Genomic DNA, 8,910 nt, shown 5'->3' with positions numbered 1-8,910 from the left:
TTGCAAAGAAAACCGATGCATACACTGGACTGTACATTTCTAGTTTCAATTTAAGACTGACACTGTCTACAAATATCAGATCTGCAGACATATGCAAAGACAGGCATTGTCAGGTAAACCCAATCCATGACTTAACAGACATTAAAAGGATCAGAACAGGAATTGGGGAATCGCCATTTGAAAATCAGAATTTCCATTAGAAGCAAAATACAGGACTTGGATGATGAATGCAATAATTTTGGCTGAATAGACGCTCTTCAGAACTGGCGCTTTGCTGTACTTTTACTTACATTTATCCCTCCCTACTCTCTGTCTTTGTGCCACACAGACTGCGATCAAAGCTCCACAAAAAAAGCTCAACATCCTCCTTTTAAACTGCTTTCTGGACCGTGGACACGGACATCCATGGGCCAGCTCACAGGTCAGGACACTAAGTAGACTAAATGGAGAGCCATCATGGTGTGTGCGGCACACTTTTGGTTCAAAAGAAGGATCATGAAAGATGTGACAAATGATGAAGAGTAGAAAATGGATGTCTCATTAGGATGGGTTAGTGTCTTAAGGCGACACCTTGATCAAATAAAAGGACATGGACCTAGATAGAGTCTGTGTAGTGCTGTTAAAAGCACTGGTCGTTTGCAACAAGGGTACATGAATGCATCCACTCACAAATAGGCATTGCATCACATCTACAGCAGGGTGACACATTACATTCTGAAATGTTTTAATGTGATTGAAACTTTTAGATATAACTGCTTTTATAATCTATCGATAAATGAAATCTATAATCACATATAAAGCGATTTCGGTGGCCTGTTATAATATCATTTCTTTGGATAATATTTGTGTGTCATGCTTATTTTAAATGGTAAAGTCCTCAATATATATCTTTTGTTAGGATTTTGCATAATTTTCCATCTAAATCACCTTGTGATGCTCTTCAATAAAGATAATAATTTATAAGGAATATATCCTTATAAAATCCATCTATTCCACCATTAAGCATTCTGAACTCACAAGACGTCTATTCGTTTAATAAAATACTTGAATCATACTATCTGTAAACAACAAACTAACCAGCACTTTGCACCTTTCTTTGTAACATGTAGATCAACCACAAACAAGGTCTAACAGGGTAACGTGGATCTTATATCATACTTCTGCTGTCCGAGCACTTCTGAAAGAGGCATTCACCAAGCGATTCTTCACACTGTTTCTGAATAACGCTCATAATATGCCTACAGAATAGAAGAGTGTTTTTCTCTCTCTCTCTCTCAGAGATGTTCCTTCTTTTCATATCGCTTAGAAGAAGAAGAATGCTCCTTCTCTGAGCTTTTCAATTAGAAAACAAAAGTACACTGAATCACCCAGACTCGCAGGCCATTACCTCTGCCTTCAAAAGGCATGCTCACGGCACATCTCTGTGATGCTCCGCGCTCATCTCTTTCACCCCTCTCAGAGTGCACCGCAAAGTCTCCCAGACTCATTCGGGTTCCCGTAGCGAAAGCACCAAAGAGATTCAGCATCCATCATCTTGGCAATGGTCTGTGCCAGGCGGCTATCCGGGGCATGGATAGGTATGGGGTTTATTCTGTATTTGGACACCTGAAGCCCATACGATGCAAAGAGGATAACATGACTTCTTGCATAAAGGAAATGGGAAATTTATTCTTGTAAGTAATAAGTCACTATAGTCCTGGGAAATACACTGCAGACACCTTCAAGATGTGCACATACACATGCACAACTAGCCCACTTAGTGTAGGGTGAGGCCTTTATGGTGAGCAATCAGTTTTAACTCATTAGGGGTTTCCTTTTCCTAATTTAAACCCATTTTTAAGATGTATTGGATTATCACTAATCTCTTATTTCCAATAGACTTCCTGTATATGTGCTGTATATTTTGTCCTTAACACATAGATGACTTCACTTTCCATTTACATTCTAATTATTTTTTTCCTATATACATTTAAGAATTTAAGCAGGATAATGCATATAGTGGATTGGTTCATTTGCTGTGACCGTTTTTATATCAAACCCTGGTTCTTGGTGAATTAACCATAGCCTGGTGAAAAAAGTTAACACACACACACACACACACACACACACACACACACACACACACACACACACACAGCAGGCCATTCAGCTCCTCAATGCTATTGTATTTTTCCCCTCTGGGAAGTTCTTTAAAAATGAACACTCAATGCTAAAAATAGACCAAAGTAAGCTCTGTTGTTATATATACTATACCAAGTCCCTGTGCTTGAAATAGAAATGAAACAATGTTATACTATTAAACCCTTGCTCACTGGCATGTCTTCTGTGGCTTTAGGAACAACAGCTACTGGGCTATATAGCAGTATCTCTAAGTATCTCTAACTGAATTTAAATATTTATTATGTGATATCATGAGCTATGGTTATCATTTATGGAATACTACAGTTATGCTGGTTAACATGTTGAATGGACCTGTTCTTTGTCTCTTTGAGTTTGGTTTGCTTTAAGTCTTTTCTTGGGTCTTGCCAGGATAACAGTGGGTGATACATTGATTTAAATGTGTGTGAGCAAAGATGTTTGTGGATTATCTCTTGCACAATGTGTATGAAGCTGAGCGCATATGAGTGCATTCTATCCACCAGAAATAAAACAACAGCTCCATTATTCCGCTTTATTAACTCTCTCTCTCTCACTCACTCTCGCTATCTCCCTTTTTCATATGATTCTGCAGCAAGTGGTGAAAAGCAATAATCCAGCCCCACGCTAAAGGCATCTGCTTCGGAATGACATAAGCCCAAGAACATCTCCCCTGTGTCAGGAGCGTAGACGTGGGAAGCATCTGCCTCCTCAAGAACAGAATACATCACGAGTTCAGGGGTTCACTTGAAGTTAGACTTTTGAAGTCGAACATTGATGTACTTTCTTGTTTTTTTTCACCTGTGTTTGTTCTCTGATATCTGTCTCTGTGTAAAACAGACACATGCACACACACACACACACACACACACACACACACACACACACACACAAACACACAAAAACCTCAGCCCCAAATTCATCCATATGTTTTCAAAGCTATAGTGATAAATGTTACAACCTATGGGTCAAAGACAGCCTTCCTTGCTACTATGGAAGAAAATTTACCTTACATTATTATGCTAACATATACTTTTCATCTGGCCTATATGCTATATAAATATAACAATGGCGAAGAAAAGCTTAAGAAGACAAGTCACCACTCCTCTCTAACTGTGGCCTGGAGTGGTGCCATAAGGTCTGTTGATTAACTTATCTGTGTTTACCCACTGACATAGAGGTCAAGGATCAGGGTGACCTGAGGTTAGTCTAGGGGCAAAGACAAGCCGGACACCCCATTCTAGTGTCGGAAAACTGTTGCTGAATCATTCACAAAAGTCTTTTGTCATTCTTGCTCCGGTCTCCTCGAACTCTCTTATTTAAGTTCTAGTGTTAAATGCGGTTTATCTACCACACTACATTCAAAGAAAATAGTCTGACTTACTAAAAACCCAAACAAACCCAAAGAATATGTAACCTTTTTTAGTCAAAAAAACCCAATACCAAAACAAAGGCTGTTGTAAAACATTGTAATATCTTATCTCAATATAGGGCTTCATGCCACATATTGTTGGCTGTTATCCAGTGCTCCATGCTCAGTCGTTTGAATTAGTGCTTGAGTTGCAACCTGGTAGCCACAGCTGGCCTGAGGCCGTCCTTAGCATCCTCCCTCCCAGTCATAATTGTGGTCATCAGTGGTAGCTAGGCTGGTATGCCTATTATATGGTGTAATATGGTGTATTTTATACAATTGGAATACACAGTGTGTAAATAACGGTGTACACGATGGGCTAGAATGTGATGGCGCATATGGTGGCTAAATCTGTGGCATAAACAGAACAGCTATCGTTGTTGCTTTACTATTTGGACCATGCCGTGCGGTAAACAAAAAGTCTATTAAGGAACAGGTGTGTTTGGAACACTGTGAGCGTGTAGGAAAATGGGGCAATATGCACTACTGAGGAATTAGTGTGCGAGAGGTACAACCACAACAACACAACAACACAACAACACAACAACGGCCCTGCAGCCCTCCAGCAGTGGAGCTGGTTTCTGAAGGGACTCAGGAACAAGGGGCTTCATCCACATTGAAGAGAGAGAGAGAGAGAGAGCCCTGAGACTCAGAAGGGGTTGCCAAGTCCTCTGCTCTGTGACTCCTCCTCAGGAGAGCTCCAGTTTTCTAGTCTGTTTCCTCTGTTTTGATGTTGAAGAAAACCCCAGAAATGACAAAGGAAAATCATTGATTTATATTGACTGTTATTTAGGGTTATTATAGTTAGGATTTAGGACTATTTGTTTAAGCGTGGCCAGGGTTGTCTTCAACAATTTTGCATCGCACGCATTAACACATCAGGAGATTTCAGGGAATAACACAAGAAGTAAAATAAATGAACATGTTTTTCTGACATTTCTTTGGGGATATTTTGGCGTAATTCAGAATCGAGACAGAGCTCTCGTGTCTGTATTCAACCGTTTGCTGGAATCCTCACATCATCTAGGATGGTTTGAGGCAAGATAGGAATATTCATAAATTTGGGGATCCACTGGCTACCAAATTAAGTGAGAAATACTCTCTGCTCATGTTTCTGCTTGTCTGAGAAGGGTTTAGAAACATTCAGACTCTTGATCTGTGTGTAGGTGTATGTGTATATTTATTTCTGTTAAATTATGAAGTATAAACTTTCCACTTGCTCGTAACATTTCAGCAACTATCTGTTAATCCAACGTACATCCAAAAAACTAAAGCATACCAGTGACCAGCTTAAGGCAGGGGGACGTTTTGATTGGCCTCCTGTCTTTTAAAGTTCTTGTCAGTGGAATATCCTTTAAATCTTGCCTACTGCTCTTTTAACTGTCCTTTTAGACACATAATTATCTTGCTCTACATGAATAGGCTTTGAACATTGTGCCTGGATCAACTAGGCTATTCATAGCTGGTGTAGTGGTAAATGTCAGACTGTTACCAAAATTAGAATCTTAAAAACACAGTTTTGTGGTTTTCAAAGAAACAACAGAAAGAAATAGTGAGTTCATGAGCACTGCTCAAAAACAAGTGTTTGTGAAGCCCTTTATTGCCTGCTCCTCAGCAACTAAGAAATGTCAATAGATTTTGGAGCACCATCTTTTAGACATAGATACTGTACATACAGTAGCTGGCAGTTTGTAACCCCTATCATGATTCTTTTATGTATAGGATAGGATGAGAGACATGCTTCTGTCTGGTATAGAACTCTGTCTGGTATTGCTTACACCGGTCACAAGTTGCTGGTCTGCATATTTAATAGTTTGGGTGTCGGACAGGCTATCCAGAGCCCAAATTGGAGCCCAATTTGGTCCATTTTGGCAAATTGAGGCAGAGGGTTGTCTGTGCACTCTTTACATCACTAATCTGCTTATATTAATACCAATCAGTGTATTGTCAAATTTAATGTGACACTGTCTCTATAGGTAGAAGCAGCTCAGGAGGTAGAGTGGGTTGACTTGTAACCAGAAGGTTTCTAGTTTGATCCCTGGCTCCTTCTAGCTTTAAGTCGAGGTGTCCCTGAGCAAGACACCTAACTCTTACTTCTCCCAAAGAGCTGGCTGTCGCCTTGCATGGTTGAAACCGCCGTCGGTGTGTGTATAAAAAAGGTTGTAAGTCACTTTGGATAAAAGTGTCTGCTAAATGCCCTAAATGTAATTCTTCAGCTGTCTTCCACCCACAGTTACCTTGGGCGATCCCAGATTAAAATGCAGTGGCCTCCGCCATAAGGTCTTCATGAGGAAGGTACAGTCCTTAAAGTCAATGAATCATATCTAGCGGTCCACTCGAGGTAAGTGAAGCGTTTTGTTTTAAATTAAATGATCACAATCGTGACGGAGTGGAGGACAACAAACTGCATCCAGCTTCGTCCTCACTCGGGCGTCACACGCACAGAGATAAGATGGGGGGGCGTGATAGTGGTTAGTAGATTGTTTAGATCGAAGATACGTATGTGGAATATAACCCACAGAGTCAGGATACAGGGTGGGGGAAACGACAGGTACATTGACTGTTGGATGATTCATTTCCTAAGATCCTCTTCGCATTATATCTGGCAGCGGTTGGCATTATGGGTAGAGCGGCTCTAAAATGCTTATTTACAATTCTTGGTTTGGCCACAAAAGAGGATTGACAGATTTAGAATATAACATTTGAATGCTTTTTTTCTTTTCTGTCAAAACTCTGACTGTTCGCTGCACCTAAAGCAGGGGGAAGCTTTTATTTAGTCTCGGAAAAGGCAAGGAAAAATAATGCGGGGATCCACCTTCCCCTCGTTCTCTTCCTGGTCACACCTGTCGGCATCACACTTTATTTTCTCCCCCCCTGGTGTCTGTGTGGTGGGGGGGGGGTTTCTGTAGATCATTATGCTGTAGCCGTGCAGTATGCCCCTGAGCCAGGCTCTAGCAGCGTTCTTGCAGCTGTGGTTGGCGTGGATGCAGCTGTGTCTCTGCTGGGGAGGGTTGTAATCACAGAGCGCTTCCTCATTAACACATTCTGATCACCGCTGCTCCTTTCATTCTTCATTTTGTATTTTGGTCTTATTTTTGGTTTGTTTGTTTAAATGATTGGTCATTTTGACAGTCCAGCTGCCAGAGATAGTGTGGGATTTCTCCAAATGATCTCTCCATCTCATACACACTATCTCGCTCTCCTCCCTGGGCAGTTGAAGTTGATGGACAGCTACACAATTGGAAAATTGGATGTACACTGCCTCTGTCACATGAACTTGTGTGGGTGAGAGAGGTGTGTGTGTGTGTGTGTGTGTGTGTGTGTGTGTGTGTGTGTGTGTGCGTGCGTGCGTGCGTGCGTGCGTGCGTGCGTGCGTGCGTGCGTGCGTGTATGGGTGTGTGTTTATGTGTGAGAAACACCCTAATGAGATGACCCATGCTCCCATGATTCACCACGTTACAGAAAAAAAACAATGAATGACTGAAAAGTAGGTTAATTAGGCAGGCCTGCCTTTGGTTTTAGAATTTAGAAAATTGTACGTCCGTTACCTTAAATACTTTATTCTAAATTAGAATTTCCATCACAGAATGTTAATTGAACTGATTTTATAGACCATGGCCTGAAGGTTAAAATCCTTTCCATCTGGAGAATGAGTTTAATTTGACTTTCTACATTTGCAATATATTACACTTGATCTTTGTTCCGTTTGTTCAATTGTATGTCTGTAATCTTCTAAAGAATGCATGATGATTGGTATATATTCTTACTTTGACTCAAACTGTTTCACTGAACATAATCTAGATCCAAATTATTGAGATGGAATTCTAGATAGATATATCTATATTCCATCTAGATAGATACAAGCAAAGGAACATAGATAACTATATTGCAAGCTTTTCTTCTGATGGTACACATTAGATACAAAAGACGGATAGATAGTCAGATGTAGTTAATTGCTCTGCCACTTTATAACGAGCACCAACATTTGCGGTCTGGTCGACTTTGTGACTGTAACTTCAGGGCCATTCCCGGGCCGATGAAGAAGTTATCCAAGCACTGCGTCTTTCATATGCGCAGCTCTGGCTCTGACCTTTCTGTGGGTGTTCCAACCATCGTCCCACATGACCTTTAGCTCCATTCATTGGCTGCTCTCCTGGGCCTCCCCAGATACCGAGCGAGCCTGTACTGTGTCACCAGAGGCAATCTCGGGACGCCCACCAGTGGGGACATTTTTAATGGACTCTATCGTTTGTGACGGAATCTGATTCACAATGCGTGTTCCCTGATCCACACGTTATTGGTACTTGTGCTTCCTAAACTGATATCTAATATCACCATCCACAAATACATGTTTTTTAAGTTGTGCCACAATTCGCAAATACGATGTACTTGTGCTTTGTGAAATTATACCCACACGAATACTTCAAGGTCCACAAATGCAGTTTCCATGGTGAAGACACAACTTAAAAACTTGTATTTGTGGATCTCGAATTAGCCATGTGGATATCATTTTATTTGTGGATCGGGGGTACGTGCATTGTGAGTCTTATTCTGCTGGGTACAAATATTCCAAGTCCAAAAAAAGGTTTTATTGAAATAATATGTTGAAATAAAACCAAGTCCAATAAAACTGACCCTGCTCCAGAATAGCCAATCAACAGATACATGTAATAGATATGAACGCTAATGTGAATACTAATACTAACGTGAGACACATTTGTGCACGCTGTCTTTATTTTCTGTGGCCCGTCGATAGTTGCACAAATCAATAGTCAATCGCCATTACTTCCCTCTGTGTTTAATGGCCTTATACACTTGCAGACACACACAATCATGCACGCAGGCACGCATGCACACAAGCACGCACGCACACACACGCACACATTCACACGCACTCACACTCACGTGCACACATGTACACACACACACACACACACACACACACACACACACACACACAGTAGTACATAATGACTGCTCTTCAAATGTAGGCACACACACCTGTGCTTTCTCATTAACAACACGCAATCTATTGAGCGGCAAATACAGCCTATCCTAGCTGCAGAGTTTAGAGACTTTAAGAGGTGAAATACAGGCCTTTAATGAGGAGCTAGGGGATTAGGCGTCTTACTCAATGATGCGTACTGGTAGGATTGGGGTGGGACCAATAGTAAAGCCTTTGCCTAGGACTTGAACCCCCAAAGCCACGTCTAGATCATCACTCCATACAACTTTGATGAGTCGAAAAGCCTCCGCAAGGCCTAAAAAAAGACCTGGGTGTCTCTTTTCTTGTATCTCACATCTTTAAAGATAACGCAGCAAAACACGCCATGACCCAAAAAAAAGTGGTTTGTTGTTCTCTG

The sequence above is a fragment of the Micromesistius poutassou genome (genome assembly GCF_964030765.1).
Source record: "Micromesistius poutassou genome assembly, chromosome: 8".
Classification (NCBI taxonomy): Eukaryota; Metazoa; Chordata; class Actinopteri; order Gadiformes; family Gadidae; genus Micromesistius; species Micromesistius poutassou.
The sequence above is the reverse complement of the archived record's forward strand: the minus strand, read 5'-3'. Positions refer to the sequence as shown.